The sequence below is a fragment of the Sinohyriopsis cumingii genome, chromosome 12 (genome assembly GCF_028554795.1).
Source record: "Sinohyriopsis cumingii isolate HCF-2022 chromosome 12, ASM2855479v2, whole genome shotgun sequence".
In the NCBI taxonomy this organism is placed as follows: domain Eukaryota; kingdom Metazoa; phylum Mollusca; class Bivalvia; order Unionida; family Unionidae; genus Sinohyriopsis; species Sinohyriopsis cumingii.
Window position 1 is genome coordinate 101,010,139 of NC_142972.1, and position 27,715 is coordinate 101,037,853.

Below are 27,715 nucleotides of genomic sequence, written 5' to 3' on the forward strand. Positions count from 1 at the left end.
CCACGCGCAGAGTTCACGCTTTGCGTGACAACACAAAGGTTGGATAAATTATTGTTTTGAGGATCTCTGTCAAGATGATCAATAACAAGACCGTCATTGATCAATCCGTTATGACACTCATAGGTAAATCTATGACACAGATAATGTTTCTTTCCTCCCTCGTATGTGAACGCTAGATAACCAGAATTAATGACATGACCAACTGGTTTTTTTAACCTGCAGTGTCTGATGATACCATTAATATTTGATTCGTAGTTTGTCACGACAGGATGTGGGATAAATATATTTTGCTCCATATACGATAATATTATTTGTTTAAATTATTGTTTGTCTGAAAACTTAGTTAGATAATCCTCCACGGATTTTATAGCATTTTCACTATTATTTTTTTGTCATAATATCTTTTAAGTTCTCTGAACCGTTTTCCCCCGCACTTTCCACATAATTTTGTTTTTCCTCGCACTCCAGTACCACATCGCAGACATGGTATTGGTCCTAAGCTTCCACGGTTAACGCACTGCATGTGTTGTCCGCAGAATTCCATTTTACAGGATTTATTACAACGAGTCAATGAACCCACCATGAGCCATCTGCATTGAGACATTGTATACATAATATTTTAATTTAAATACTTGTCTGAAATATAGTATGAACGAATTCGATAGATTATCCCGAATAAAGCCCTGGAGCGTGGATAAATTCAACCTCGACAGAATATCTCCAGACTTACCAGTACGAGATCTGGTTGATCCGAAAAATAAAAGTTTGATTAATAAAATTCACGACGCCAAGAAAGAATTTCACACAGATGGTGCATCTCATGTCTGGTCAACGTTCAAGATTATACGCAACGGCGCCATTAACGCTATGATGAACGACAAACGAGCAGCAATTATCATTAACTACCTCTTTGATATTCATCAAGGTAATCGCAAGTATCTTTTCAAAATAAAATTTGTCGTGTTGACAGAAACAAATGATTGGATTATCCGTGACAAATATGATCCTGTCCATGGTAATAAAAAAACTGTCGTACTAAGTAAAGATTCCAAACCAGGTCTATTGACAGGTATTGACAAACCGTATTATGAACGAGCATATCCTGTGACCGCGGTTATTTATGGAATCTATGTGATAAATGAAAAACCTAGCGTTGATAAACTAGCGCCGATGAAATTTTCAAAAATAAATTGTGTAGCTGAACGAGTAACAGAACATTTTACCGTTTTGACTCGTGGAAACGGTCTAACGGATAAGAGACGTAAAATAATAAACACGTGGGGAGAAATGGTTAAAGATACTGGTGCGTCTATGAAAGATGTCGCTGAGTTAGGAAAAAGATTAAAATTTCCAATAACCGTAGCGACGATAACTGGAGAAATTTTGTATGAATCAAAATATAGATCAAAAGGAGCTTCGATCGAAATTATTGATCATAACTCACACGCGTGGACTAACGCAGTAACAATATTTCCAAGAGATCGAACTGTTAAATGTTATCCCGGAGACATGTTTGATTTTATTAACGAAATAAGTAAAAACGATCCTGTGTCAGTATGGTTATTTCATTCTTGCGTGGAAGAAAATAATCAATTTGATCAGTTTGTGAGGCCAAATGGTGTTATTTATCGAACAAATCATCTTCACGAGAAAATGAAAAATCTTGCACTGCAATACACTGATGACACTGATGAATTATTGACCAACTGCTTTACTGTTCCGTCCGTTGCGGCTCATTTTGCTAGAAAGAAAAATTCGTGGAAACCAACTCGGTTTGATTTTCTCAATGACATAGTATCCAGTTGTGTCGAATATGGACACGGCGGACTATGGAATACTAAATACGATCATAGAGATGTTATTTCAGTTGATGTGGTTGCGTGTTATCCGGGAAGTTTTCTTGGATACGGAGAATGTTCTGTGTATTTTGAGCGATTCGGTCATCCCACGCACGAAATGACGCGAGTATCGATAAATGGACCATTACCGGATTTTGATCTGACTGGATTTGCTCGTATCGAGTCATTCGAAATGTCTAAAGGACTCCATGCAATTTGTTATGTTTGGTTTGGAAAACATTTTTCGGAAAAAATGTGGACACCAATAGTACTATTACGGTATATGCTTGATTGCACGATGTTAATATCGCTGACGATCAGCGAAGCAATTATATCATATCGAAAACAAACCGAAGTTTGGTTACCACATTCGGATGAAACCGATTCGAAGGATCTTGGTAGAAAAATAATTGGCAAATTTACCCAAGGAGCAGCATATGATCACAGACAACATTGTACAAGATTGATCATGGACGACGCTGAGTTAGATTTTATAATCGCTGATACAACGAACAAGAACACGTTTGTAAGTCGAGAAACAGCTTTCTTGTCAAATGGAAATAAACTAGGTACCATTGTGAACTACATGGACGGTGAGTCACCTCAGTATACTCATTTAAGATCATCGATGCTCGCGTATGTTTCAATAAATCTATTATCGATGATAAATAAAGTTTCTACGCACGCCGTCAGAGTTGCTACCGATTCGTTTTATATAAGCAAAAAACATTCAATGCTGTTAGAAGGATTAAACATTGGCACTTATGCATCGTGGGGTTCGTGGAGAATAAAAAATGAATATATACTCGATTATTCCGAATCCGCTGATGTTGCGGTTAAAGATATTTACTGTAAAAAATATCAAACGTTGACAACTTCGTTGTTACCATCGGTATACGATCCAATAACTAGACACAAAACGGTTTATCTAAATGGACCTGGCGGCAGTGGTAAAACCACTCGAGCTATCGAACTATTTCAGAACTCAGATATGATCGTGCTAACACCCACACATAGACTCGCGCGAGAGATGAAACAACGCGGTGTTAATTCCTGTACTTATCACAGCTTTTTTCGATGGAAGGGTGATACATGGACATCTTTAAGGATGGGAGAGAAATACATTCCAAGGATTATAATATGGGATGAAATATGCACTGTACCGCAAGAAACATTAAAAACATTTCTTGATTGGTTGTTGACAAGAAATACTGCTGTGATAATGTGCGGCGATCACAGTCAACCACCACCTGTAGCTGGACCATCTCCACATGATTGGCTGAAAAGTTTCGTTGATCACGCTGAAGAAATAACTGATGATCATAGAGCACTTGATGCAGCATTGAAGGAATTTAAAAAATTAATCAGACTACAACCGAATAAAATACAGTGTGAAATAATGCGCGAGATAATTTCAGAAACACCCATGAAAGACTTTATGCAAACGTGGCGACCAAACGATTTGATAGTTGCAAGTAGAAAGATAGTTCGTGATAAACTTCAACGGGAGTTGTTTCAGTTACAACGAGAAAAGTTTCCAACGTTGTCAGTTCCACTATGTTATCGACCAGCAGATACGCGACGGCAAAATATCGACGTTGATATACCAGGAGAGTCAAAGAGGAAACAGAATCTTGTATTGAATGATATTGTTGCCGTCGACGTTGATGTTGTTGAAGATGCTCTACGTGCTGATAAATCCCCATGGACGCTCGGATACGCGATGACGATTCATTCATCTCAGGGATTAACTATTACTGATACAGTTGTTTGGATCGTTGATGATCACATCGAATGGTCGAACTTGGTTTATCTCGCAGTGTCTCGAGTTAGAAAAATATCTCAATTGAGACGAATCGTCATGGACTCGTCAGTGATCAATGATGATGTTGACGGTGATATAATAAGAAAAAAATTATCCGGTTATGAACGGTGTGATAAAAAAAATAAACACAATTTTGATCTTGATGTTGATTTTATTAATGCGCTAAAAAAACAACAGAATAATCATTGTGCAAGTTGTAATTGTATAATGTTATGGCGGTATCTGAAAAATGATCCAAGACAATTTACCGTAGATAGAAAAAATAACAATCTTGGTCATACACGAGAAAATATCATGTTGACCTGTCTTGAATGTAATCGACGCAGAGGCGCCAGCGCCTTGGGTGCTAGTTAAGTGATTTTGGTGGTAATTGTGTATCTGTGGGGATTACTTGTAATTGTTCACGCACAAATCCGCGTTGAGGAGCAGCCGAATCTAGTCTGTAGATTGCGGGTCTACCTGGCGATCTTGTCACGGTGGATATCTTATGCGTGGTAACACTCCAAATAGGATCAGTCGCTCTTTTTTTACCGCCTTCAAGTTCGCCGGGTTCATATAAATATCTAACTGTAACATCACCCAATATTTTTTGTTTTTCAATATCTTTTCGTTGTGTTGGTATATTTTTTTTTGTAATTGCATTAATGGGTTTCATGTTGGTTGTTCGTGTAATCTCATTATTTAATACAGCTATCACGCTTGGTAATCTTGCCACCCATTCACGAGATCTTTTATCCTGAATCAATTCCTTCGCGTATTGATATCCAAATAACCGCTCAGCGAGTGTTCGATTAAATCGCTCAACAATCGCCTGATCACGATGAATTGCAGTATGCCCTCGTCGTATTTTGGTATTATGTTGTTTCATCAACGATGATACTGGACCAAGAAATTCCTTGCCAGGATCAACCTGTAGCAGCTGTGGCCATTGCAGACCACCTCGTTGATAAATTCGTTTAAATGCGTCGGCTACTTCAGCAGATGTTTTAGTCGTTAACGGTTCTGCTTCTTTATATCTACTTGCAACGTCAATGACAGTTAGCGCGTATTTGTACGTTTTTCTACGTACAGTATCATATGGTAAAAATAAAATATCAGCTTGATGAACTTCATTAGGAACACTGACACTGAAATACGCGTACTGAATTTGTTTAGGACGTGGTAGATAAATTTGCCATATTGCCTGCATGGACAACCACGCGCTAGCGGCAGAATGTTTAACCGCTGCTGCATCAGCGAGTTTACTAATTGCTGATTTACCCTTCCAGTATCCAATTGGTGAATAATAAATCGATTCCATTATATATTACCAGCCCCTAGTGCTAATTTACTTTTCATCGCGGATCTTACTAACCAATTAGCTAATGATTCTCTGATATTTTTATTTTTTATGGAATTTAATGAATGAACTAATTTCACATCTGCAATATGCCTATCTTGTAGATTTTTACTCTTATAAGCTACATCATGAACATGACAAGCTCGATCAATGGCGTTTACTGGTTCCTCGCCTGGTTTTGGTTGATCCTGATTATCAAGCCTGATATCGAGTCGAGTACCAGGACCGCAATAATTATATCCTGGTAGATGTTTTTCTCCGCTGTATTTAGCCCATGGAGAACCTGGAAACTTTGACATCAAATTAGCAATATCACCACCGCGCCTATTAGGTAAAAACGAAAATTTCTTTCTACCGCATACAGAACATTTTCCACCATACGCTATTTTTTATTTTTTGTTATAACCGTAGCTAAATCAGTGGTTGGAGTTTTAACTTTACAGCGTAAACAATATAAATTCATGTTATAATATATATGGATATAATTGATTTCTCAGCAACTCGGCAGCGAGAGCCAGTTAAACACCATCCTGCACTACCGAATTCCATCAGAATGATTATCATGGGACCATCTGGATCGGGTAAGACGCAATTATTACTTAATCTGATAATGAGATGGTTGAAATGGGATAAGTTGTATTTGGTAGCACCATCCGCTGATGATCAACGATGTTATGAAGTACTTAAAGATTTTAACGAAAACGCGCGATTACTGGACGAAAATAATGATGTTATAGAGTTTATAACAGATATTGATGAAGCACCGTCCGTTGATGTTTTAAACGTATTTATTAATAATTTAGTTGTGTATGATGATGTGATGCTAGATAAACAGTCAAATCCAGCTAGGATTTTTTCCCGTGGTAGACATAAAAATACCGATGTTATTTATGTTACTCAACGATACACACAAATACCAAAAGTGATCAGAGATAACTGTAACATTTTAGTTGTGTTTAATGGCGTAGACGCACACACGTTGCGAAATATTCATCAAACCTGGTGCAGCGGTGACATGGATATAATTAAATTCAGAAACTTCTTTTCACGAGCGCAAACTACTCCGCACGGGTTTATAACAATAAATTTGCACGATCCTAGAACAAGATATCGTATTGGACTTGATAAAATATTTGGATAACGGGGGGTGATGATAAAATTAAACTGATATCATTAATATAATGAACAATTGTGCGTGGCTGCGTCAAGGAACCACTAACAAATGTGATAAAAAATGTCGTGGAGAATATTGCAAAAAACATAATTATCTTATAAAGAAAAACCCTCATGCTGGTCCACGAAGATGTGTTGGATGTAACAACGGTGTTAGAGGATTATATCAGATTTGCAAAAACTGCGGTGGAGATCGATACAGAAGTTTGATGATATATTACAGAAAAAGAAAAAACATAAATCCAAAAATAGAAAAACCACCATCAGAACTTGAATATTACTTGAAACATAAAACAAATTCCCAGGATTCAGATGAAGATTCCCAAGATTCCCAAGATTCAGATGAAGATTGAGCAGCAGAGGAGGCTCGTCTACAATTATGTTGGGGACAAACAATAATCGTAGACATGGTATTTGACCTCTATGAAGGGTCACTATTTTTTTTGTATAACAAGGGTGACCCTTCCCTTAAGTGGTCTGTTCCCCTCCTCTGCTGCTGCTTGTATCCTTTCTCCGACCAGATTTTCCTTCCCTTGGCTCTAAGTGACCATTGCTTCTTAAAGATGGAACGAAGTACAACATCTATTTGCATCACATCTTCATCATCTTCTGTTGAATAAACCAGCCAAGTAAATCTGGACTTCGAATCCTTGCTTATAAATGCCAACTCTGTGGCCATCTCCATTCCTCTGTCGCTTGCCCATACTGTCTAGTCCTCCTCCTGTACTCCCTGTGGCTATAGGTTTTGGCTCTGTTGCCATCTCAGCTGTCCCAATTTCCTCTGTGGTTTTATTTTGTGAGAATCTAAAACAAAAACAAAAGGTCATCTTACTCTTTATGCTCCAATAATATTTATACAAAAGTTTTAAATCTGAACATTAATAAATAACTTTATGATCTAGACAATATATGGTAATTGGAAAATAAATATCCTACAAAATTAAAACAATGAAACTTTTTAGTATATGCACTATCTCTCAATATATAATGTTAATAAAGAAGCAATACTTTTTTAAAAAAAAGAGTTACTTTTTTTAAAAACCTGTTCTCATAATTGTCAGACACATTAATTTCATTATAAGGGCAAATTAATATTCATATTTCATCAGTGTTCTTAAATTAACAAAAGACCTGTAGTGTCAATATATTGTGTGTTCTGAATAACTTGGACGTCATTTGTACAATGAATTGATGAAGAAAAAAATTAAAGAACAAATTAAATAGATGGCTACGGCTCATCAATATTATGCCTGTGTTTACACTTGAAATAAAAGTATATGGACAAAACAATCTGTAGTTTTCTGTTTTCATAATAAAGCCAGCAGAAATGGTTTTAGTTATCAAGAGAACAAAGGCCTTATATGCCAGCACAAGGATGCGAGTATCAAACTGAATAAAATAAACTTTTGGACCTCGAGAATAAATTGAAAATAAATGCACATGCTGAAAATAGTGTAATGGGATGGAAATCTAGCCTCTAATTTTGTTTAAAATAGTTATAAATCAATTTCATTCGTCGCAAAGCTTTCGGTGGTAAAGCAGCATGAGTGTTAGTACTAATACTAGCGTCTCTACTTCGTAGACGGTGTCACGACATCGTAGTTAGGTGGGTGGGTGTTGTCAATATTGACGGACAATATTAATTTATTCATCAATACCTACTGTTATTCAATACCAAACGACAATTTGTATGATTCTCAGGTATATTTCACATCCCCACATAAACTGTTAATAAATAATCCATTTAACTCGTTCTTTTCACGATGTTATTATGCCAGGAATGCATATATAACTTTCCTAGGTATTAACCTCGTTTCCAATTTTTGGCACATTTGGAGTACTCCCGTTGTTATCTCGCATAATAGTTAGGGGTCGCTTACGACATCACTAATTTTTAAAGCCAAAACATTTATTCGTACTGCAAATTTTGACCACTGAGGAATAAATTACTTGTATGCACACTTTACTAACACTTTGGGTTATATAGGTTAATTTGGGTGTAGTTTTGTTGCTATTGGTAGCAGAGTACGATTGCCCCTGCAAGCAAGCGCTCGCAGAATTTTCCTTGCGGTTGCTACCCAGCAAACGGCAGAATTTTCCCTGACAAGCGCAGAATTCTGCAGAATTCCGCCGGGAGGTATAAAAGGCTTGTCAGCGTCTCCACCAGGACCTGTTCGGGTTTCCAAGCCTCACGTTACGAGCTCCGTTTATTCAGAAAGAGCGTGGGAAAATCTTTTACTATTATTTTACTACGAATACCATATAAGGAAGTATGCAAAGATAAGGTAACTCTTTTGTTTATTATTTTCCGCGAATCAGAATTCATAGTTATTTCACAATATCTACCTAAATAAATGCAAAGAAAATAATGTTTCTTTTATAGAACATTTTGGATAGATCTAAAACTAAGTTTTGAAATCTGCATCTGTGTACAAAATACATTTATGGATATTTATTCATTCATTGTCATGTTATAAATCAGCAACTTTTGCTAACATATCTGCTTATCAGTAAAATAGTATTCAGACATTATGTTTTATGATCCTGTGAAGTCAAGTCAAGGGTTTCTTACAGACCTTGTTTGAATAATGATGTTTATTACAATTTAATAGGAATAGGGTATCAAATAATAATAATAATAACTAATAATAATAATAATAAGTGCATGTTTGAAAAGAGAGCAAATGAGTGTTTCTTAAAGCTCTCTCTAATAGCTATTTGTTAAATTGTAAAGCTGCTGAGTGGTTCTCAAGGCTTTGTACATATGTTGTTAGTTATTTTTTTACAGCCACTGAGTGTTTCTCAAGGCTCTGTTTGAAATTAACCTATATGAATTTAGTGAAAAGTTAGACAATGCTTCGAAGTCTATAAGTAAACCATCATTTTAAAATAACATCTGAACACTAAACTTTGACATTGATAAATGTTATTAACAACTTCTGTCACAAAATCTGTTGCTTAATTTAATTATGTTTGTTCAACTGCACACTACCACTATGATGTAAAAATTAATGAGTTCTTATTTGAAGTGATGTACCTGATGTTTGAGTCGTAAAAGTAAACTTTTAATGCCGTACAAGTCTGTGACTTAATAAACCAAATAAAACTTAAATCTGAGTCTGCATTTCATCACTAGTCCCATTCTTATTGTAAGGATTCCCCATTTCATCAGAGAATCAGAAACCTCTTGGAGTTAAGGCCTAATTTCATCACTAGTCCCATTCTTATTGTAAGGATTCCCCATTTCATCAGAGAATCAGAGACCTCTTGGAGTTAAGGCCTAAGTTCATCACTAGTCCCATTCTTATTGTAAGGATTCCCCATTTCATCAGAGAATCAGAGACCTCTTAGAGTTAAGGCCTAAGTTCATCACTAGTCCCATTCTTATTGTAAGGATTCCCCATTTCATCAGAGAACTCTTAGAGTTAAGGCCTAAGTTCATCACTAGTCCCATTCTTATTGTAAGGATTCCCCATTTCATCAGAGAACTCTTAGAGTTAAGGCCTAAGTTCATCACTAGTCCCATTCTTATTGTAAGGATTCCCCATTTCATCAGAGAATCAGAGAACTCTTAGAGTTAAGGCCTACGTTCATCACTAGTCCCATTCTTATTGTAAGGATTCCCCATTTCATCAGAGAATCAGAGACCTCTTAGAGTTAAGGTCTAAGTTCAACTGGTAGCAATAAAACTAAGCAGACATAGAATATTGAATTAAAAAAAACTTCTTGAGCATGTCATACTGACAAGAGAAAAAAGCAATGAAACTGTGATCAGGACTCTGACCTGAATCTTCAGATTGTAAAATCATCCGATGTTTCCAATTAAACTATCCCGGTTTATTTAAGCTTTTGTTCTCCATTTCTAGAGCCTACATTATTTTTCCAGTGCCAGGAAGCATTTACTGCATATACTTAGTGACTACGACAACACAACAATGCATATTATGCAAATAAAAGAACAAAAATGTTCTAATAAATTTAAATTCTCACGAAAGAAATTGTCCTGTTTTCAAGTTTTGTTGGCCTACATTTCAGTTGGGTGGAAAGCAATGAGAGCCGGGAATGACAAAATTGGGTTAAGTTGAAATATTCTTTAGAGAAACGAATAAACCTATATTATGCCTAGTAGAACCGTTAAGCAACGTGTGTCTCTTAGTGATGAGAATTGGTCAGAATTTCACAACTGATAATCAGTTCCACTTAACCAACTGACAATCAATTATAATCGGTTACTAAGAGCAAATTTTAATGTTTGTTTGCTATTCAGTTATATATTTGCTCAAGAGTTAGAAATATTCATAAATGTACAGGAGTAATCTCTTTTAATGACATGCATACTTTAACCTGATAAAAATATTTTTTATAAATTCTATTGTCTTTTGTTATTTCTGTTATCACACAGATGGTATAGTTTTCCTATAATATGTGCAGTTTCATATTTTTGATATTATAACATGTGAACATATCACTTTAGGTGGTTCTGACTGGGTCCAAATAAAACCATGACATTATGGTGCAGTATTCTATTTACTGATTGACTGTGATTGTGGGAAAACTCTTTTTAACTCCACCTTCTGGAATTTTTTGTGTTCAATGAACATTTTTGGCTGCCATTTTTCGAATCAACTCGCAAAAGGGAATTGGGGAAACATGGTCTCTTCTGTCTCAATATGGCTAATTTGGATTTTGTCAAGTATAACATATCATTACATGGCTAAAATCCCCAAGACATGAACAATAAGAACAAGTAAAACTATGGGTATTGCTCAGTTAGTAGCCGGGGTGGAGAGGGTGATATATCTGAAGTATGGAATCCACCCAGCAAATTGCCTACAGAAATGTCATAATCAGCAGTCAGGTGTCTCGTGCGGTCAATGGCCATGTCCTTCATAACCAAACAGTGGTCTCACCATCCCTTTCACTCTGTGTGTGTGTGTGTGTGTGCGCGCGCGCGCACAACAACAATTTTTAAAAATACCATTATATACATGCTGAAGCTTTATCAAATAAATTTTCAATAAAGTAGCAATATGCTGCTCATTATCAATAATTATTAAATTATTTTCCAGTTGTATTAATTCCCACTACATGTCAATTAGCATGTGATTTAAAATGATATAATGTACCATTAGAAGATATCTACCATTAGAAGATATCTAACCAAAAACAATACCAGTAATAATATGCCAGTAAATATACGGACAAGTAAGAAAGGTACCTGAATTAAATCAATGAAAACATTCCACAAATTTGTATCAAGCAAACTTGTCATGGATTAATTAAAATTTTCATTCTTCAATCTTACCCTCTTCTCTCACCAGACAGCTTGCAAGGATACAGAGAACATCCATTGTTGTGTCTGGGTCACGAGGATCAAACACTAGTGAAAATGAAAACCAAAAAAATGATAGTTCCAAACACTATATATTGCTTGTCTTTGGTGGCAAATAAATCCTTCAACTGCTCTAACTTTCAATCTTATGCAGACTTGCCTCAATGAAAGTGTCATAATTATTTAAGATCATTTCATCTTACACTAATAAGTTATTTTCTCCTAATACCTATATTTTAAATGCAATTGGCAGTGTAAGACATTTCAAAGATTCTAATGCTATACTTATAATATATAAATTTAAATCATTTTTAATACAATAAGAACAAGTATAAAGACTATGGAATATAATTTGAACAAAAATAGATTACTGTACTGTCAAAATGACGGTAAAATAATCATTAATGCCATGATAAATGTGATAAATTTTCAAGTTTAGAAATATGGCTTAACGTGCCAGCTGGTTAAACATAGGTTTTCATACTTGAATCAACTTTCACAAATAATTTGATAAATTCCATTGGGATTAATCAATTTGAGAAATGAAATGATATTTGAAGACAATTCTGAATTTGCACTAGTTCCTCTCTTATATAAGTACCCATTCTGCCCCAGAAAACTGAATAAGAGAGATGGCCTTTACAGAAAGGGAATATGTTTGTGATATGTGTATGTAGTAAGAATGAGAAATGTTGTTGCTGTTGTAGGGTTTAATGCCATTTTTCAGAACATGATAGGCTATACATGGTGGCCAGTATAAATGGTGGAGGAAGAACTCCTGGAAAGGACCATCGACCCACAAGAAGCTACTGATAAGCTTTCTCACGTACCCACAATGGCCAAGTCCGAGACTCAAACCCACACAGACAGAGGTGAGATGGCTAATTGTAACTTCAATGTATTTAATATCTTTGTTTCAAAGTAAAATTAAGTAATAAAAGGCTCTTCCTGTCTTAAGAACAGACTTATTTCAGCCAAACATTCATTAATAACTGTTAATTGGTGAGATGGCTAATTGTAACTTCATAACTGTTAATTCTGAAGCATGATATGCAAGTAGAGAATTATTTGCATGTACATTGCAAAAACCATTCAAAAATGCCATGTAAATCTTGGGACAAACATCAGCTGGCATTTAGAATCATTCTCTTTCCATTTACTTCCTTTTACTCGTTACTGTTTAATAATCTTATCTAATACAATACTGTTATTTTGAATCTTTCCAACATCAACATTGTTCATAATTCTTCAACAAAAACTCTCAAACTCTCCCGATTGTTGTAGTGTCAAATAACATCAACGTTTTCTCTTAAAGTATAGCTTTTCTGTTTACATGATAAAATGTTAAAGTTTTGTGATGATTTATTCCTATGTTGCTAATTTTACAGTACTACAATGTAATCAAAGAGATAAAACTTTTGTAGAGTAGATGATATGCCTTATTTATAAAGGAAGCGACACATGTACTGTACTGTAACATGATATTTTGGTCTCTCATGTACCCTGTTTTGTTCAAGGTTAATTTCTCTTCTTGTGTTAATCCACAAAACCTACACATAACCAAAGCTGACCATGTTATGATCTTGACAATTATGTCCAGCTATAATCATCAAAGCGAAAATCTCCATAGCTGTGCGAAGCCAAATATTTTATCACAACATTGCTGAACCAATTCCCATAAATATATATTTTTATACTAGATAATGATATAATTATATAATAATAACCATTACTGGTACATATTATGCTGTAGATTGGCCAATACTTATTTCATTATTGAAAACCTGAAATTGGGAAATACACATCATTAACTATAATAGGATTACTTACCTTGCTTAAAAAATTAACTTAAGTATTGGTTCTAGACACATTGAAATAAAAATCTGGCTGCCAGGGAGGTATAAATTGTGCCTAAAATGATGATTACATGTTACATGAGAAGGGTACTTTTTTACACAAAATCTTCACTGCTGAGAAAACTGGCCTTGTAAAGGAGGTTGCCGCTGGTGATGGTAGGTGGCATATATGTTGACGGACACTGTATTTCTCTTTCATTAATGAGCATAATAATTTGTAAGTCTAGCACAGAATCTAGTGTTAGAAAGGTATTTATTTAGGACACATTACCTTTAAGCTTTTTAGGTGCTTCAACTTCAATGGGCTTTTCGCAGGCCTCAACAACCTTACTTGGTACCATTTTATCCTTTAAGAACTGCTTGATGTTAGATGATCCTGAAAATAGTGTATATGTTGATATTTTTAATAAACCAATACCTTCAAACCTGGTGCTAATATAATAAAAAATGAATGCAATTTATAGGGTATTTGTTTGATACATATGATGCTATTTTTAGCACATGATATACCTTTGATAACTAAAAAAAAATCAGTTTAATATAATTTGTGTTATTTCCAACGACATTTCTCCTATGTAAGCAGCAACAATAACTGAATGTATGTTTTCCTCCAACATGTGTAATTTTATCATTTTTCATACAATATAATGTTTATATTGTTTTTGTAGAATGTCTCAACACAAAAATGAATATCATGTACACTTTCTGTGTATTACACTCACTCCATGGATGAATGAATTTTATTGATTGACTTATCCTCTATGAAAATTAGATGTGATGTGTGATGTTATAGGATTTGGATTTTTAATGTAGTTTTTTAAAAAATTCAGTCATATTGCTACAATGTCTGCAATGTGGCCGTTTACAGTAATGTCTAGCAATGGGGCATTATACCACAGACATGTGACATGATGTTCCACGCAGTCACATCCTGACACCAGGCCGACCAGTCCTAACACTAACCTCCTAATGCTGAGCGCCAAGTGAGGCAGCTGTTAGCACCATTTTTGTAAGTCTTTGGTACGACTTGGCAGGGGATTGAACCCATGACCTCCCGCATCCAAGGCAGATGCACTAACCACTAGGCCACTGGTGAAAATTAAAAGTACTATTACTAGTAACATAGTGTACAAAATATGTAAACAGTAAAAACTACAATATAAATATTAAAAATTATTATAACTTATTTGTATTTTGACTCTAAAACATTAAGTTTAATACATCCATACTTGTGTGCATGCTTTTTTGTGGGATGAAGATACTCAAATTTATTCAAGGCAGTTCATTTAAAAATTTGTATAGCTTTTAGATCTTAAACTTTGTGAACCTTTGATAAGATGCGGGCTCATAATAAAGGAAAATAAATATGCCAGGTATGACACACTTATAAACTAAACTGTCATGAAATTTGGGTTTTACACACAAATTTTAAAAGATGATGTAACAGACTGACATATATTAGACCACTAAATATATGACATTAAATACAATCCTAACATAACCACTTACCCAAATATTTAACCTGTGGTACTGGTCTTGACTTGCTTGGCCTAGGCAATCATTTTCAATTAAATATAAATTGTTCTTTTGACTTGCTTGGCCTAGGCAAATAAAACATTGCAAAGCTAGGTTCATCATTTGAATTTTCCAACCAAATCTTAGCCTGTAGTAATAAAAGTCACATTATTAACATACGTTATTCTGCTATTTATAAAATAAAAAAAATTAAAATCATTTTCAATTAAATATAAATTGTTCTTTTGAAATTAACACTACACTACTTTTCTTTTTCAATCCTGATTTTAGAATGATCTGACCCTCTCTATCATAATATATAAGAGAGAAGGTGCGCCGGAACTTCCAAATACTTCGCTCCACCCATGACCCTCGATTTGCTTCTGTTATTTCCGTCTTTAAAGGCACACGACCATACTATATGGCTTGTTTTACTTCTGAGATATTTTTTTATCCACCCAGCCATCATTGACTTTTCTGCGTTGTACTGAACTGAAGTTACGGGCTCGGAAACGTGCGATTTTCGCGAAGTTTTTCATTGCAGACACTTCCGTGCTCATGTGAAAACCGGTGACAAGAGCGATAGGGACAATGTTTTCAACTCTATGGTGCATCATTTCTTGAATTAGAGAACAGCGGTAGATGCAAAAATAAATTTTTTTTAACTTACCATTCACTGGATTCAGCTTCCGGCACACGCCTGAACGCCGAAATATGATTGACTCAAAAACTTTGCGAAAATGCAACGTTTACATGTTTGTTTGTTTGTGTTTTGAGATAGCCTGGTGTACTGCCGGGTTATTAGGCAAAAGTGAGTGATTGACTTAGTTGAGAATTTTAAAGCTTGTAAAGGTTTAAGGAGGTGTTTGAGGGTGACTGCGAGAGACAATTAGTGAGTAAAAGGCTAAAGGTAGGAGAAGGAGTGTAAAGACGAAAGAAAGAAGCGTATTGAGGTATGAATGATTTATGGATTGGTTTAGGCGAGAGAGCCCCAGGTATGGGTTGTTGGGTATGGAAGGAACCGGTTATAGAGTTATAGAGCAAGAGCTCTTTAAACCGGTTATAGAGTTATAGAGCTTAGAGTTCGGTGTTCTTGAACTATTTCAAGAGCTCTTTAAACCGGTTATAGAGTTATAGAGCTTATAGTTCGGTGTTGTTGAACTATTTCAAGAGCTCTTTAAACCGGTTATAGATTTATACAGCTTAGAGTTCGGTGTTGTGTTGTCGAACTATTTCAAGAGCTCTTTATGACCCTGCCGGGTTATTAGGCAAAAGTCAGTGATTGACTTAGTTGAGAATTCAGGCGAGATAGCCCCAGGTATGGGTTGTTGGGTATGGAACGAACCGGTTATAGAGTTATAGAGCTTAGAGTTCGGTGTTGTTGAACTATTTCAAGAGCTCTTTATTAATTATTTATGAACCCCACGTTCTTTATAAACCTTGGTATGGTATATAAAGCAATGGATAAGATGATAAGAAACACACTGGATATAGACGTCGAAGGCTAAACTGTACCGCATGGGACATACTTTCTGGTGAGTTTTTACTGAAATTTATGTTATATAATCAAAAAGAAAGAAGCAATAGTCTGTTCCGTTCTAAATCGATGTTTTGGGATAGAATAGGGACAAAGAAGTACGTGTTTCAATTAAACAATCACACTAAAGCACTAAAAGTCTAAAAGTCAAAACATTTAAGAAAGATATCATATTCTTACAAATTAGACTGCAGCAGACAGACTACATAACTGAGATCAGACATGGATCAGAAATAAATGAAGGTAAAATTTTGTAAGCTTTAATGCATGTAGCATAACATTTAAGAGGGAATATCATCACTTTGCAAAATGTAAAGAAACGATGTACTCGGCAAGAATAGTGTCACAGTTATTTATTATTGACAATGACGTTGCCCCATCCCCTTTGCCCCTATGTGTGGGCGCCCATGCCCACATATATTTTCTTCTTTCTGCACTATTTTTTTTTCTTCTTCAAATTATAACATTAGAAACTGGTACTAAAACTCCACTTAATTTTGCTTCAAAACACTTTCCACAAAATCCAGGCCCTAGAGTGATCCTGCTGAGATTGGTGTCGGACTGTAGTGGGGTGGCTTTTGCATGTATTTCTTTGTTTCGCGCATTTGTGTCAAACTTCATAAACTTGCTTCATCTCTAGAAATGAAAATACTAAATGAAGGGAATAGTATAAGCAACTGTCCCTGAGACAGCTTAGACTTCTCGTTTTATATTCTGAAGGTAATTGTGTCAGCCAACTAACACACATGGCTCACGCGACTTCCATATTTAAAAACAAAACGCAATAAGTTTAGCAGCAGAGAGGGTGAACAGACCTTTTGCTGAAACGTCATTTATGAAAACTGAAGCTTTCTAGGAAAACTATAAAAACATAAGGTCACTAACGCCAAAACCAAAACCTCTAACTTTACCGAGAGTTTCTCTAAATGGGTTAGTTTATTTTGTTACTTTATTTTTGTCGTTAGTGTTCTTCTAAATTTGTATTTGTGTTTTTTGTTTATCCACCGAACTTTTAACTGAGGTCGCACCCTCTCTGCTGCTATACTTAAATCATTATTATATCAATAATTTAATCTTACACTAGTAGATTAGCTAGAGAAAGATTAGAAGCAATTACAAGATAGCGCCCTGTTCATCATGCTCTCAAACAAAAACTACAGGACCGACAAGAAGCACAAGCTGAGTATGCAGAAGGTACAGAAAAATTATATAAACCTGTTACAAAGGTTACTGAAAGAGTTGCAGAAGCTACTGAAGGTCTTCTTCTAGCGTTAAAACAAACTGCTGAGCAAACTGGAAAGATATCAAGAACCAAACAAACAAAATAGATTTTAAGAGATTCTCAGCTTAAAGAAGAACTTGAAGGTGAAGAACTTGAAGGTGCTGTTGTAAACGAACCAGAACCGAAGGGAGAAAAAAACAACAGGAATCAGAACTAAATCAAACGATAAATTTTCCGAGGTGAATATTTCCTACTTAATAAGTATTGAAGAGGTAAGATTACCTGCACTTGCCGTGCATAGTTATGATAATAGAAAGGTATTTCTGAAACCTCCATACGCAAATAAATAGGGAAGTCGTGAAACCTGGTACAAGTGGATTTATAAAGTATACCATGAAACTGATAATGTCAAAAATGATGATCCAAAATATTTTGAATTTATTGATGGGATAAATAAACATCTTGAAAGCTTACAACGATCACAAAAACGACAAAAATAACAACAACCACAACAAAAACAAAAACAACAGAAGTAGAAGGTGACTTTTGAAAGCAGATGCTACAGCGTACGGAATTGGTGATCGAGTTGATTTTGTTAATATTGATAATGAGATGGCTCAAGTGGGACAAGCTATTTTTAGTAGCACCATCAGTTGATGATCATCGGTCTTATGATGTACTTAAAGATTTTAATGAAAATGCAAAATTGTTCAATGAAGATGGCGATGATATTATTAATTTTATTATAGATATTAATGAAGCACCGTCTGTATATGAATTAAAAGATTTATGAATAATTTAGTTGTGTATGTGATGTTATGCTTGACAAACAGACAAATCCAGCAAGAATAATTTCCCGGGGAAGGCATACAAATACTGATGTAATTTATGTTACTCAACGATATGTACAAATACCTAAAGTAAAGTAATCTCAGATAACCGTAATATTTTAGTTGTGTTGTATGAAGTTGATACACATACTCTGCGAAATATTCATCAGACTTGGTGTAGTGGGGATGTGGACTGGATTTAGTTCAAAAATGTCTTTTCAAAAGCACAATCTACGCCACACGGATTTATAGCAATAAACTTACACGATCCCTGAACAAGATATCGTGTAGGTCTTGATAAAATATTTAATTGATATAAAAATGATTTAATTATAGCAGCAGAGAGGGTGGGACCTCAATGAAATATCCGGTGGGTAAACAAAAATACACATAAAAATTTAGAAAAACACTAATGACAAAAATAAAGAAACAAAATAAGCTAACCCAATTAGAGAAACCCTCGGTAAAGTTAGAGGCTTTGGTTTAGCGTTAGTGACCTTATTTTTTATTTTTGTTTTCGTTTTCGTAAGAAGCTTTAGTTTTCATAAATGAGGTTGCAGCAAAAGATATGTTCACCCTCGCCGCTGCTTCTTTCAGGGCACAAAAAAAAAAAAAAATCAGAGTGCCAAAATTACCTCAGATTACTCCTATAACCAGTTCTCGTGCCGAACCCTGCTTGGCAGATTAGACTCGTCAGCTGTGCCAATGTGCGCTGTGTTTAGGTTTTATTATCGCTTTTATAAATAGGAAATTATACAGGGTGCATCTTATATATATATATATATATATATATATATATATATATATACACACACACACTCGCTGCATCCAGTAATTTTAAAATTGGTTGCTGATACTTTTTTATTATTATGTTTAAAAATTTTTTATAGACTCGCGCATCTCAATTTTGTATATAAAAAAAATTGTCTTTTTTAATTCTAATTTTATGTTGAAACATTCTTCTGTGACTTCCGGCTGCCAAACAAGAGCTCGCGGGTTCGAAGCTCGCGGCATCCCAAATATAATTTTTTTTTATACTTATTTTAATTTTTATGTGAAACTTTCTTTTATACTGGCGAATCCCGATTTTCTTTTTCATTTTTATGTTGACATTTTCTTTATTTTTATTTCTATGTCCCATCCCATCGGCCAAACAATAGGTCCTGAGTTTGAAACACGAGACATCCCAATTTTTGTATTTGTTTGTTTTTACTTTTTTAATTTTATGTTGACACTTTTTTGACTCACGCATCACAAGTTTTTTAATTGTTTAAGATTGTTTTTATAATTTTTATGTTGAAAATTTCCTTCATGATTCCCATCCTAGGACGGGCAATTAAGCTATTAGGCTATAATACGCTAAATAATAAAATCAATACCAGCATACCTCTTCGTGTCAGAATGGCATAGTTTCACAAGGTCACGCATGTAATTGAGAGAGAGAGAGAGAGAATCAGCCTTACAAAAGTGATATTCACAATATTATTTTGGTCTTTCAAAAAAAAAAAATTACGGCTGGTTTATTATCTTTTAGAATAATACTGCAAAGCTTTTGGTCATTGGACCTTCCACACTCTTATTTTAATGTTTGGATAGTTGCTGTCAGAAAGGCTCGTATGCACGTATACTATATATAACGACGGAAATGACCGAGCGATGTTATTTATGATTGACATTACTCCTACAGTAATAGGAACATCCTAGGCACTTTCCGTCAAATCGAGAAAGAAACTTCGGACATCATTGACAACTTCAAGGTCAATTCTACGGATCAGACTTCGATTGTAGATCAGTACATCGCTCAAGCAATTCAGTCAGGGCCACTGCTCCTTGACCGTTAAATAAACGACTCTGCTATGTGACGATTTACTATCCAGTTTTGGATATTATCCTTACGCTGTCCAAACCAGAGGTCACGTTTGTATGTTAAGATCAACAAAAGAGTTTCAAACACTTGATTCTATTCCTTCATTTTTTATGACTTCTTCGGGTCATTTTAATACATCTCTTAACTGTTATTTAAACTAAGTTAAATTATTTGTAAATAGAATATTTAACATATGTTTTAGCAATACGAAAAATTGCCAGTGCTTATTGGAGCACTTTCACTGGGTAGTAAATTGCCAGATATCTGGGTCGATTATTTAACGGTAATGTCGGAAAGTGAGATTCTCCTTGAGGGCGGAAATGACAGATTTTATCCACAAAATTAATGCGGTACTCACCGGCCTATTCTAATATTTAAAATATCATAAATATGTACAATAGTTAGGATAATTTTTTTTTCTCCATATTTTGGATAGCTATGTGAAAGCAAAGAATAGCAATATTATCCTTTTGCCCCAAGAAGTCAATGGCAGTCCATAACAAAAGAATTGTATAAACTCGAACCCTAAATGTATACCGTAGGTCAGTTTGACACCACTCGGCGCTGACAGTGCAATGACAAGCCCTTTTCCCAGGTGATACATTTGCAAAGCATTGTGTACTAAACAGGTAGATGCAATTCTTAATGGTTGCCATCCAAGCCATATTTGAGCTATTTTACATGCATTGAACACACATGTTTACTCCTATGGCTGGCTAGCTCTTCTTCCTAGCCGGCTATTGGTATTTCACTATTTACATACTGCACAGTAACTATAGGAGGTGTACATCCCTTTCATCAGTTTCAAGACCAGCACAAGCAAGAAACACCTAATGCAGAAATGGGTCGTGGATGTTTTAAGGGGGAGTCACAATAGTGTAGCTAAACAGAAGAGATCAAAGTTGAATCAACAAACAGTAGGCCACGTTGGAACAATAATATACTTCTGTGCGGTACCGTGGTAGGTTTCAGTGGTGACATATAAATTAAAACCAATGTTACATGGGTACTAAAAGGAACCTTTTCATCCATAAATAGTCCATACAACTTTACAGAGTATTTTTTCTTACATTCCAAATCACTTACAGCTGATATTAATGATTTCGGGAATTTACAATATAATTGCAAATAGCACAATAGGGTACAGAGCACATACTAAAAGTGAAAAATTTAGTTTAAGACAGGAATCATTGCAATTGTTTAACCTTTATTAAGCACATGCCACAAAACAACTCTTTTGGAAGCAATATCTGTCAAAATCACATTCATGTACACTTAGATCAGGATATTATCTGGATGGATCAGGTTCAAGCTAGTCCTTCTTTCGGTGTGATAACCAGTTAGTTCTAATATTTTACCATGCAAAAAAAGACATTGAAAAGAAATGACCGAGTGGTCTAAAGTGCTCTCCGTTACGGATCACTGCCATCTCACCTCTGTCTGCGTGGGTTCGAGTCTCGGATTCGGCTAATGTGGGTATGTGAGAAACCTTGTCAGTAGCTTCTCGAGGGTCGGTGGTTCGTTCCGGGGATTTCCGGGTTCTTCCTCCACCATTAATACTGGCCGCCATGCATAGCCTATCGTGTCATGAAAAATGGCCTTAAACCTTACAAAAACAACAACAAAAATGCAAGGAACAAAACTGATGCACTTTACAGGGTAAAATGAGAATGTCAGGGAAAAATATTTTGTTAACTGCAGAATTTCTTCTGAACTAATTAGAATGTTTCAATCCCATGAATGTGAAAATGTTTTGTCCTGTTGTGAACATCTATGAATTACAAGGCAGTTAGATTCGGTTGATAAAGGGGGGGGGGGGGGGCAACTCTGCTTTTAACTAGGGGAATGAGTATGCCAAGAGGAAATAATGATCCTCTCTTTTTTATGATACAATCAAATAGAGAAACGCTTCAAACGTAAAAAATAATTGCAAAATATCGATATAATGTTTATTCTTTATTATTTAGACGGTTGTTGTTTATTTTTGTTTATTTGTCAATGCATTGAACTGTCCAATATTTTAGTTTTAATAATTATACTGGCCGCGATGTATGGCCTTTCCAGCACTAAACAATGTATCAAAACTTAATCAAGACAAATCATTTCTTTCTTTAATAGTTATAGTAGTATGCATATTGAATTTGTATCGACAACATACTGAACAGTCAGACTTGAGTGTATTGTTTCACGGAGCAAAACACTTCTAGTCTATGGCGTCAAAGTAATGGTGTAAAATAAGGATTTAAAATGAAAAGCGAGCTAAACCTCTTATTGTGTTGATAATACTATGACGAGTTACTTCCCTTAGCTATAATACTATGACGAGTTACTTCCCTTAATTTATATTATTCAAAATCAGTAACTTAAAATAACGAAAACCAGCAATTTTTGTATTATTATTTTTTTTAATTTTTTTTTTAATTCAACTAATAATTTATTTCCCTGGAATATAAATTAAATGTTAAAAATAACTTCCAGTATTGAGAATGAAATCTAAATTGTCCTAAAACTCATATCACAAGTCCAAAGATATCGAGTATTCAAATGAGTTCCAGTGAATAATAATTGCAAAATATCGAGCAAATATTTTTTCTTTATATTCCCGAAGGTTGTAAAAAAATTTTCCCCATTTTCATCAAAGTATTGAACTGTCCAATATTTTAGTTTTGATAAATATACTGGCTGCCATGTATGACATTTCGCGCGCTAAAAATGGTATTAAAACCCAGAGAAGACAAATTATTTCTTTCTTTAATATTTGTAGTAGTATGCATATTCATTTGTTGGGACAAAATACTGAACAGTCAGATTTGAGTGTATTGTTTCACGCAAGAAAACACCACTGGACTATGGAGTCAAAGTAATGACATTAAGTAAAGAGTAAAACCGAAAAGCGAGCTAAATCTCTTATTGTGTTGTTAATCTTCTTTCGAGTTACTTCCCTTGGTTTCTTTTATTTGTAGTATTAAAACTCTTATGATCTTAAACTAAGTAAGGGAAAAGAACGAAAATCAGCAAGTTATTTTTTAAAAAAAAATCCAACTAATAATTTTCTCCCTGGAATAAAACTTAAATGTTAAAAATAACTTCCTGTATGGTGAATGCAATCCTAAATTGTCCTAAAAATCATATCACAAGTCCCAAGATATCGAGTATTCAAAAGAGTTCCAGTGATATTGCGAATGACGTTCAATATATTTTGTTGATGTGTCAATAGTCTCGATGTATCACAATGATATAACCCCAAATGTCTTTAAATGAATTCACGATTTTTCAAAATTAGGGACTTGATTGAAAGTTTATAAACAGCTAGTAATTCCGGTGATTAATTAAAATAAAATAATCCTGTTAAATAATAATTGAACAGAACTAAAATTGATTCTGCTTCAGATGTTAAGCTAGGAATAAGCAATTCACAGGTCAACATCCTTTATATATAAAAGTAAGACGCATTTTCAGCACCAAAATAAAGTTCGAATAACCTTTTCGAAATCACTCAATTTTTCAGCAAGGTCAGATACATTAACTATCTGCTAATCAGAAACTGGATCTCCTGGATTTTCCTGCGGGGAGACTCATCACCTAAACTCAGATTTGTCAACAAGACGTCTTCTATGTTCCAAGGTAATAAAAGAGACATTAATACGTTTACTTTAACAAAATGAACCATCCCAAAGTACAAACCCACAACTTTTTTAACCAAATTAGTTATTTACTGCTATTTACTGCATACAATCTGTATTCATTAAAGTTAACAAACACACAAATACACGCATGTATGTATGTATGTATGTATGTATGTATGTATGTATGTATGTATATCAGTAATCCCTACTTTGAGAAAATGTGTTTCTTTATTTTAAGGAAATGCAACGTTAGTGTACAATAAGATATTTTATGTACGTTTTCCAAGCAGACATTTCGTCAGTTAGGGGAATCAGACAGCATATTGCGAAACAAAAACTCATGGCCCCGTGACTTTGACATATAAATATCGCGGTTGTCTGTACACAGAGGCGCAGCAAGCAACAGGACTTCGATTTGCATGCTTAGTTACAATACACGAAACCGGGATGTAACAAATCAGTTTACAACTTACAATCATAGACAAAAGTCAGCACACATTCTAAACCAAAATTTCCCCATAAAGGAAAAAGAAAGATTTATACAATAAAGATTTCTTTTACATATTTGTCAAATATGCATATGATACTGTATTAATGTTACAGTCATGCACTATTACACTCTATATCATCATTCTCTGATTTGTTTGTCGTTTTTATGATAGGAAGTAGATTACTATCAATGAATGCACACACACACACACACACACACACACACACACACACATACATTGTGGTCAACAATGATTTGTAGCCTAACTTGGCATAATGATAAGGGACCGACACAGTCTAGCATTATTCTTCTAAATTGTTCATCAAATGTAGGATGCAAACGAATCTGGGGTATCTTCAGACCAACCATATGACACGTGTGACAATATCTAACGTATTTAGAAACATAGCTTTTACACTTCTGCCAATATAATTGATTCCAGAGCTTGGTATAAATGATGTTAACTCCTAAGTGACCAGAAAAGGGAGTTTAATAACGTAGAGTAAGACTTTCCTGTTGCTATGACCTCGGACCGTCAACTTGATTGCTGACTGACCACGTCTTACCAGCGGGTACTTCAGCTAATCTCCGTTTTCGTCCAGGCAATCCATATTTCAGAATGTTACAAATTAGAACTTGGGTGGCTTCAGTGTTTTTAATACCTATTTGAAACGAGCAGGAGATAGTGGGATCTTATTCAATTCTACAACCAATGATTGTTTTCGTTACCCTGGTTATATTAGATGAAACGAGTTGTAAAAAGAGGATCACTGAGATCAATGCCTATTGGTTCATCAATATCGAGAGCAAAGGTGACCTCATCAAAATACTGACCAATATATGTTTCAGCTAAAGGAATACTTTTCTGATGAACACCACTCTCAAGAGCTCTTTTTGCAATAGATCCGATATCTGCGCAAGCAGAATACAATTCGTGCATTACACTCAAAATAGGAGCAAGAAACAAGGCTTGCCGGTTAGTATTGGATTATCCACAACCGTATCTCCAACTAAATCAGTGCCTAGTAATAAATGAGTACCTTCCATAGGCAAAGAACTCACTGCTAACACAGTCACTTATCCGGAAACTACATCTGATGCCAAATTGATACATTGAAGAGAGACATTAATAAAGCCCAGCTTTTCTCCCTGAATAATAATACTTTCACAAGAAGACTTCTCAGAAAAAGCAAAGTATCTCAGAACAAAAGACTAAGAGAAGTTTGTGTCCCTTAATAGCAGAATTACTAATAATTGATATACAGCCAACTGGACGTTAATGGTTCATAAGTCCTGAAAATAGAACCAGTTTGCGATTTGCAGACCCAACAAATGTATTGAGTTCAACATAATCCCGTGACCTTGATCTTGACCGCTTTGAAATAAGAGAATTGAAAAACCTCTATCTTTATTCTTGTGCTTGTATTTCAAGCTATAGCAACCAGAAACGAGGTGCCCCTTCTCTTCCCATTAAGTGTGCGTAATGAGTGAAAAGGATTGCAGATCAGTGATATTAGATGTTTGACTTAAAAACGTTGTGCCTGGCAGAAATTTGGAGGTAATCGTATGAGACTGAGATGACTTTGTGAGTCAAGGAATAATCATCCGCTTTTGGAGCAGCCGCTTCTAAGGTTTCCGCATCTCAATAATCAAGATAGCTCGTGCTATTGCACTCTTGAATTAATATGAGCTGTCTGAGGATATTGTAATTTTTATCAACTTGTCTAATAGGTTTTCTATTTTTCTTGCCATTTCGACACGAGTTTATCCGGTTGCCTTATACTATTCCTACAACTTTTGCGATACGCCTTAGGTACCATCTGATCTCCTTTGAAGACATATTTCTTACATCATAAACAGCACTATGTTGTACAGACAGTGAAAAGTAGATTTCACGAGCTTTCCTAATAAGTACACTTTGCAACAATAAGGTCCTGTGTTATCTTGGTTATTTCAAAATTTCATTAGTTTTGTAAAAATGAAGAAAAAAATTGATCTACTTCTTTTTCCTGAAAAGAGGGTACTAACCTAATATTTCTGGTAACACCCAAACCTGAACTTGTGTGTAAAGAAGGTGAGATGGTGGTGGTAAAAGGGAGGAGGTGTGTGAGCGCACCGAGTGCAATTTCTTATTGTCTAAATATATCTTTGATTTCCATATTTTCCCTCTTCAACTGCGGTTGTCACCATCCAATGTAAGTAACGTCTGCATGCACATTATTTCACTACAGTGCAAAAGTGAAAATTCAACTAGTTATGACAACTTGAACATAGCTATCTATCAACACCTCGTCACAGCTAGCTATGACCACTTGAACATAGCTGTCTATCAACACCTCGTCACAGCTAGCTATGACCACTTGAACATAGCTGTCTATCAACACCTCGTCACAGCTAGCTATGACCACTTGAACATAGCTGTCTATCAACACCTCGTCACAGCTAGCTATGACCACTTGAACATAGCTGTCTATCAACACCTCGTCACAGCTAGCTATGACCACTTGAACATAGCTGTCTATCAACACCTCGTCACAGCTAGCTATGACCACTTGAACATAGCTGTCTATCAACACCTCGTCACAGCTAGCTATGACCACTTCAATACAACTATCTATAACCACCTCAACACAAGTTGCTGTGACCACTTCAACATAATTATCTAAGGCTACTTCAAAACAACTAAGTGTGACCTCTTCAACACAATTATCTGTGATAAAGACAACTCAGCTAGCTATGACCACACTGTTATTACGTTAGGATTTGTAAAAACAAAATACAAGATCCATCAATCTTGGTATTGCTATTTTCGTGATAACTCTTTGCAATATACGTATTACCCTTTACAGACTGTTGAATTTAATACTAGACATTTTTGATGAATTATTTATGATGTAAAATAATCAATCGAATTGAATGTGACATTGGTCCAGAACTATCAAATTTGTTCGCATCATACTTCAAGTTTTGCTTTCTTATGTTCATGTGTTAGTTATTCAATTATCAGTCTTAAATTAAAATATATTTAATTGCAGGGCTTAGAATGGCAATTCCATTTCACGATAACGGTGAGTTATAAATACAATTATGTTTAACTTTCTATATATACTATCTTCCAAATAATATACAGAAGGTATCATGGGTGGTGTTTAATGAGTCTCATAATCAATATTAGACATTAATTTTTGGACTATAGAAAACACGTCGTTCTAATATCTCGTAATACTTTCACTAAGGAACAAACCTGAGCTGCGCATGCGAAAAT

General features: G+C 35.0%; 2 long non-coding RNA genes across 3 annotated transcripts in view; one reads left to right on the plus strand and one right to left on the minus strand.

Annotated features, from left to right (window-relative positions):
* Positions 1-27,715, plus strand: part of LOC149787107 (uncharacterized) — a 458,590-nt gene that overhangs the window by 47,728 nt on the left and 383,147 nt on the right. The gene's annotated exons all lie outside the window — the stretch shown is intronic.
* LOC149787110 (uncharacterized) lies at positions 6,677-13,741 on the minus strand. The gene is made up of 3 exons (XR_016425087.1): positions 13,635-13,741; positions 11,481-11,555; positions 6,677-6,979 (listed from the first exon to the last, which is right to left on the minus strand). It is a non-coding gene; the product is annotated as an uncharacterized LOC149787110 (long non-coding RNA).